A 7,984-nucleotide genomic window follows, 5' to 3' on the forward strand; every position below is an offset into this window, starting at 1 on the left:
TAGACTCTGATTTAAGTTTTCTGTAACTGCAACAACTTTAAAATAAAAGTGTAAATAAATAAATGTTTATTTAAATGTAATTAAAATTATGCTGTGAAATTGACTTACCAGCCTTTGTCATCAACTACTCCTTGAAGCACGTCAGAGGGCCAGCCTTTTCTATTTACAAAATCTTTGTACCCATCTGTGCTGGAATGTGTGTTCCATCGATTAGGCCCATAATCTGAGGTATATGGGAAATGGCTTCAAATCTGCGAGCCAGCTCCAAAGCTTCTTCTTCATTTGGAACCTTTATAAGTTGTTTAATTGGCGACTGTACCATTCCTTTGCAGAACAGATACACAAATTTCTTGACGGTGCTTTTGTGGATGCCAAACTGGTTGGAGATAACGCGATACTCGGCGCAAGAGCCTAGCTTGTACAAGGTAACAGCAACACGCATTATTACTGGTATAGGGGTTCTTACGGTATGTTCTGCGGGGGTCATATAATCTGACATTAAGTCGCATAAAATCATAAATGACTGCCGTGTCATTCGAAAATTTTGCTTCCACTCAAAACCGGTGAATTCCTTCAGTACGACTCTCTCCCACCAGTCTTTACTGTGCACTTTCATCCAGAGGTTTCGTGTCATCGGTGGTGGGATTGGCATCCAGTTTATGTGTCTCAGAATGTTGCAGGACATGACGTCTTCCTCTCGCCCCTTCTTTGAAAAGAACATGTGAACTACGTTTTCCTGAGTCTGCCATAATTTTAAAGCAACTAAAAACACAAGCACACCAGCTGTGAACTCAGGAAACATTCCTCTGCTCGACTCACTCTGACTGGACTCACAAGGTGCTTGTTGTCATAGTAACGTTTACACTAAATTGTAGTCCACGCATGCGCGTAATTTTGGATCGGATTACATGTACTGTGCATGTAAACGGAGATTTTCATCATTCATTGTTGAGTATAATGTGCATATAAACATCTCAGCCTGAATCTCTAATCGGAATGTATTCAATCGGATTGGCGTGTTCAATCTTCGCATGTAAACATAGCCAATGTAACTTTTTGAGCTGAATAAAACTAAATCAATTGCTTGCTACCACATGAAGTATTTGTTTTAGGATGAACTGACGAACCATTTTTTACAGTGTATGAGTGACGCAATATGTTTATTTTAAATGGTAAGAAACAGAAATATAATCTGTCCTACAGATAGGAGAACTGTTGAGTACTAAGAAAAACAAACCAGCAATTTGGTTAAGCCTTAAGCAGCAAAATGAATAGAAAAAAAAGATAACATAAACATTAGTCTGATACAAGATTTTAAATCATTTAGCATCTAGTTACCAACTGTATTTTTTACATTTGCCTAATATTTAGCGAGTTGGATTTTTTACAGTGCATTTCTGGATTATTTGATTCAGGTGTTGAGGGCTGATGGCCCTGCAATGCTTAAAGATTTACCAGAAATCGTTATAGCTATGATGTACCGCTCTTCTTCCCTGTGATGTCTCCTTTATGTCCTCATACAAGAATATGTAATATGTTTCAAAATAATAACAAAAAAACCACATCGATTTCATTCATTTAACCAGTCATTTAGTGCTCTGCACTGTTAGCCAGCCATCAGTGATGGTATCAAGCAAAGGACAAAAGGAAAAACATTGGGAATATAAGCATTGCTGAAAAAGCATCACTAAAACGCCTTCTAGAGTGGCAAAAATGAGAGGCAGTGCCCTCTTGGGTGCCCCGTCATGCCAAAATTATGATCACATGCCCTCTAGAGCAAGAAAATTTAATAACATGTTTTTATGAGTGCGCTTTTAGTGGAGAAAATGTGATGCAGTGCTCTATACATTAGATTAACGTAATTTCTAATTATTTCAATTTAATGTTTTGAGTTAGTCAAACCTAAAGCCCCAATTTAATTACACATTTCATCAGGTAATTAAGAAACTTTCTGATTAAATGATACTGACCACTGAGCCAAACGTTGAAGGATAAACCCTTACTGTAAACGTGGTCACCCGCAAGCACAGACTCACACTCAGCAGCAAAGAGAATGATAACTCGCCCTTTTAGCCAACAACACAAGGTCAGATGCCTGAGCAAAGCATATAAGAAAAACAAACGCCTGAGGAAAAGGTGGCCTGGGTGGAATGAACACATGTTAATGGTGAGTAAAACAAACAGAAAGAAACACCCAGTATACACATAGATAGAGCCAAGACCCAATAGGAAAGAAACAAGCTTTACCAAACAAGATCATGTCAACTTTAAAGTCAAAGTATTGTCTGCAGGTTTATTGTTTTCTTACTTTTTAAGACACCATGTTCAGTATGCCACTTAGCACTGTATTATTTTGAATACTGAAGTGGAACACCGGACCACTCTTGTGAGTTTGCTACCTTTTCAGATTAAAAACCACAGAAGGGTAAAAACATGCCAAGCTTACACTGGTATGATGTAAGCTGCACAACTACAACTAATAAAATTGATAATGGGTGTGTGAGATTTACAGTATGTGGATGATCAAGCACTGACAGCAGTCAGTAGTATTGGTGGTGCTGAGGCAGTCAAATCAAATTCTGCTTAAGAAAAGGCTTGGGCCAGCTCTGCCTTTAATCTATAACTAGTTAAATAATATCTTATTGCTTGATCTGATGTAAACAGAGTCAGTGGGCATGCCATCTTGTCTTGCCGCACCATTTCTGGCCTCCAGCTGTGCTGCACTGCGCAGGCCGTGCCTCCAAGCCCCCTTACGACAGCCCCACCATAGGGTCTTCCCTCGCCAGCAGGCTCTTGCCGCTGACCGCCATCCTCCAGCCTTGTTGTATGTAGTATTATGTCTTGACTGTTGTTCTTCACTTGCTGTTCGGTCTTCTCTGCCATTATGCCACTGGGTTCACCATGAGGTACATACAATGAGGTATTATCACAGAAGAAGAAGGAAACACAGTGCTTTGAATGAGTGCTTTTTAATTAATGTCCAGTAGGGGAGACCTGCTGCCTGCACCAACCTTAACACAAAACACAGGCCAGCTTAACAGGGGAGCATGATACACATACAAACTTACAGTGCCTACCCTCCAGGAATACAATTACTCGGTCAACCACAGCTGCTTACTAATGTCTGTACAGTCGAAGTATTTGCAATTGAAAGTATCTGGCTTACAGTGACCACGATGCTCCTGTGAGGCCCGTGCCATGGCACTCTGCATGGCAACACCTGCTGCACATCCACAGCCAGTAGCAAATCGCTACAATATTATGATTTTGTGTGTGTGTACAACTGTTCAAAGCTGTGTTTGCTAGGCATGTCCTGGCTAGCATGTTTGCGTTTTCTTCAAAATCAGCTTCAATTGTCATTGCTGAAACAGGCACTATTTAAACATTTGCAAGAGTTTCGGTTATGCTGTTATGGTTGTTTTGGTCATGACAGATTTTTCAGTCAACTCTGTCCACACTGATGCATCAGTGCCTGTTTTTTATTTTTTTTTTCATTTTTGATAAGGTGTGTTGGTGCAAGGAGCTTATGCAGTACATGTAGCAAAAAAATAAATAATTAAACATCAAGCACAGCGAAAGGACCATTAACGCTAAGACTTGTCAGGCGTTTGTTACTTTCCATGTAGGTACCGCACACAACAGCCTCTTTGTACCAGTCCATCTAACAGGAAACCAGAGTTTTTCTGAGATTAGTTTAAGAGCTGTCTGTTACAGGAAACGTCTTCACAGACCAACAAAACCAGGAAAGGTAAGAAGACCTTTATAAGGCATTGCCGTACATTCAGAGGTTCATAATTCAGTATTCAGAACAAGCTTTCATGTTAAAAGTGTGATATTTTTTCAGTGTAAATGCTACTACTCACATCAGGTGGAGAGTTTTATTCTGATCTATTTATTTTATTCTGAATGATTCTGTTAGCAGTAAAACACAAGAGCACAATTAAAACCAGAAAAAGACTAAAATAACAGAGAAATGAGCGAAAGCAGAGTCTGTACAGTAGTAGTAGTTTTTTTCTCTCCAAAAAAACAAAAAACGTTTACTCAGTTTGAAACTTATTCAATGAATGGAATAAATGAAAGAACTGGGATTTGTAGTAATCTTAAATGAAGCTCTTCTCTTTACTACAAGTGATGTGAAGTCTTATTTTAGCTGCATACAGAGAAGTGTGTTGTGCACTGTTTAGACAGTATCTGGATGACTAAAGCATCGGTGATCTGCGTTTATGATACTTTATATTCTCTGAGATTTAACACAACACATTATAAATATATTTAGTTTCAGTTTGCTCAAGGGAGAGGTCACCTACAGATTTGGTTGTGTGAGATGATTCATCCAAAAATAAAGAAGAAAGCAGAGTTATGGGTCAGTGTTGAGTGTAAAATGGAATATTCCACTGGATTCCACATACTCTCAGTACTGTGTACTGCCTGTGTCCTGTTCTGTATTTATTGTAAGTTTTTCATATTTATTTATTGTACTGTATTGTCTACACTGTGTATATTGTATTGTTTTGTATTTGTCTTCCTGTGTTGCATCATGGTCCTGGAGGAATGTTGTTTCGTTTCACTTTGTACTTATATATAGCTGAAATGATAATAAGCCCTTGACTTGACTTGATTTTAAATGATGCACAAATTTACAAGACTTGCATGGATTTTTTTAATACAACAAAGAAAAAGCTGGATTGTATTCTCTGGATCTTCATGCTGTCTTTCTCTGTGTAGTGGGCGTTTCTATGAACAAACATCCAAACAGAGTCATATTTACTAGTTAACCATCTAGTATACAACCTTCCAATGAGCACCCGTTGTACCATCATGCTCCTGATTTTGTCAGATAAGGAGAGGACTGACAGGCTCAATAAACAACTAAACCAGGTATGCTGGGTAAAATTCATAGGACATGTCAGCAAGCTATAAGGGTTTTTTGGATCTGGATAGCTCTGGATTAGCAAATTTAGACCTGATGACTTGCTGACACTGAGAGTAAACTGTTGTTAGCGTTTTACATAATGCTACATTAATATGCAGATGAAAGACAAACAGATACAACCCAGAAATGTCATTTTATTATTGAGTCAACAAGAATTTACAAAAAATGTGGAACATACAATGACTACAACACTTAACTAGCATTACAATCTTGTGTTATCAAAGAGGTTTTGCCCCTGGCTGCACACACACTTACTAATGTCTGTAAACAGGAAACCTGACTAAAGAGCAAGCAGTGAAGCAGCCAACTTTGAAACCACAACCAAAATCAGGATTTCAGAAGTGCAAAGAGCACAGAGAGCAAGAGAGAAAGCTAAAAAGGGCAGACAACTGCTGATAAGTTTCTTTCAGTAAACAAGTGAGCCTAAAGCCAAAAGTGCCAAACAGTAAATATGTTGCAGTAAAGTAAGTTAGCTTGCTAACTAGCAATTAGCTAATAAGCAGTCATTCATAACAAGTACAAGTTGATAAAGAAGCAGTATTTGATTCAATGCAGCAAGTAAGCATTTTATTAAGAGTTACTGTAACACACAGTGTTTTGTGTTCTTACCTCAGTGAAGTTCACTACTTTTTTCTGGGGCCCAAATTTTGGTGCTATGCCCCTGATCTCAATACACGGGTTACCCAACATGTTAGGTAAAGAGCACAATCTCCTCCAAGTACACTGAGCTGTCCAGTGATACACTGTAAAAACCTCTGTAAAAAAACACTAAAAAGTCCAATAGTATAGCTGCCAAACAAAACCTGTTCATTAGTAATAAAGTATGTTTTCTCAATGATGGCAAAAATCTGTAAAATTCCAGTCATTTGATTTCTTACAAATGCTGCCTTTAACTGTAATTCAGTTTTTTCACTGACATATTCTGACATATTTTACCACAATAATAACAGTCACAGCCATTAAAATGAATGCAAATGTCTGTGGAATAAAGATGATTGTTTCTGGGAATTTACATCATGTTTCTGTAAATACTGTTACACATATGCATTTAACCTTTTTTTTCTTTTTTACTGTGTCAGTGAAAATACCATTATGTCATACTGAAGCAGCTGCATTAATTCCTAACTAATTTCAGTTGAGGAAAAAAAATGTGTGTAATTTAACATGACCCTGTTTTCACAGGTAGGACAATGGCATCATTCATGACTGAAATCATGCAAATCTTAAACGCATTGGCAGCAAATGAAGAATTAGGTAGTGGAGACAGACATTGCCAAGGCAGCGCGGTCGGCGCTGCTCTTGGGATGGCTCTTGGTGGCCCATGTGGATTAGCAGCAGGTATGCAACACAGTCTTTTGGCATTTGTTTGTTTGTGTACAAAATCAGTTGGTCTCATTAGAACCCTGAACTTAGCCGTGTCTCTAAATTGTTAGGTGTTGCTGCAGGAGCTGAGTTGGGAACTTGCCTGAGCAAGAGTTCTAAACGTCTAACCAATGTCCGCAAGGAGCAAACACCTGAAACAACCCTTTGTGCTGGGCTTTGGCAGTTGCTTAAGGAGCTGGTCTGCTGGGCTGTGGATGTCTTGATTGCGATGCTTTTGGGAGATACAAAGTTAAAGGACATGGTAGTGGATTTCATCAGATCTTTTTTTGATCGTTCACTGAAGATGTTGATCAAGAAAAAAGCATAAGAGTGTGAAGGATACAATAAAGAAATAGTGTGAATATCAAAGCAAATGCAGTCTGTCAGAAGATAATTCATTTCTATCTTGGGGCAAAAAGCAAATAAAGTGAAAAAAAGAAGAAATGAAATCTGTTACTAGTGGTTTTGGGTTACTTGTTTGAACTATTGTTCTTAATGTGCTCTCCAACAAATATGGTCATGAATAGACAAAATTTCAGATATCCTCCACTCATCATAGTAACACAGGAAAAAAAAACATCACAAATTGATATTTTTGTCACATGGCATTCTGTTTCTCTATTTTTTTTTACTTTAATTTTGGATTTTTTGAATTCTGATTTGTGAACAAACAAATAAACAATGTATAATACCTTTATTACACTGTGTAAACTTTACAGGACACAATAAGTACACTGCAGTTGACAAAGACACACATGTATAAAATTATGGAAAATGATTAATAAATTGAATTTGCCCTGATTAGCAGATATGGGTGTTTTTCTCTGTACAACTCTTACTGGATTTTGTTTTTCAGGTGTCGAGCACTGACGGACTTGCAGCGCTTAAAATTTACTAGAAAACATAAGTATATTTTGCACAGTTCTTCTTCCTTGTGACATTTGCTCCATGTCCTCTATCTTACTTTCATTCTTTCTCTTTGTCTCTCATTCTCTCTCTCATTCTGTACACAAATACCTACATTTACATCAGTTGGTATTTTTACTGTCTAAACACACTAACTAGATTAGAGGCAGGTACCACTCCTTGTATGTTTTGTTAGCTTAGCATGGGGTGGCAGATAGAGCTGTTTAGCTTGTAGCTTAGAGTAGCTGGTTTTGTTGATTTCTTTTTTTTGGTACTGTCTGTAGTCCCTCCTGGGTAGATTGCCCAGTCAGACAGTACAATCTTTTCTATAGTATCTTGTTCATAGCTTAACTTCTTTGCATGTTTGGTTCGTTGGTCTGTATAATAAAACTGTTAAAACTTTTTATTTGCATTTTAAGGATCTCTGAACCCCTTTATTGCGCTCTATCCTCTTGTTACTGTCCCTCCCTCCTCCTAGACCTGAGCCTATGGTTGGGACGTAACGTCTTCTGTGGCGACACTCCTTCCAGCGCTGGAGGGACAGAAATGTAGAAATACTTGGTTTGTAGTGTGTGGCCTGCATGCACCTCCCCTACACCAGTGTTCAGTCTCCAAATGCACTGTGTCTGGTGATACTACCAGAGCCAGTTTATGAAGACCTGGCCACTTCCTACCATACTGATAGGTTGTGGTCCTGAGCATAGATTTACATACATATATACATATGCGTTGGGTCCAGCCAGACACGTAAACCGCGCCGCCGTTTTAGGGCGGTCAACATCA

General features: G+C 38.4%; 1 long non-coding RNA gene across 3 annotated transcripts; it reads left to right on the forward strand.

The window, feature by feature from the left end:
- The first annotated feature begins 229 nt into the window (after positions 1-229).
- On the forward strand, positions 230-7,086 carry LOC118823716. Of its 3 annotated transcripts, none has more exons than XR_005008551.1 (3): positions 230-425; positions 6,116-6,271; positions 6,367-7,086. It is a non-coding gene; the product is annotated as an uncharacterized LOC118823716 (long non-coding RNA). The 3 variants fall into 3 exon arrangements; XR_005008550.1 differs by lacking the exon at positions 230-425 and adding an exon at positions 4,200-4,451; XR_005008549.1 differs by lacking the exon at positions 230-425 and adding an exon at positions 4,808-4,878.
- Positions 7,087-7,984: the final 898 nt, after the last annotated feature.

Source organism: Colossoma macropomum, unplaced genomic scaffold (assembly GCF_904425465.1).
Source record: "Colossoma macropomum unplaced genomic scaffold, Colossoma_macropomum, whole genome shotgun sequence".
Taxonomy (NCBI): domain Eukaryota; kingdom Metazoa; phylum Chordata; class Actinopteri; order Characiformes; family Serrasalmidae; genus Colossoma; species Colossoma macropomum.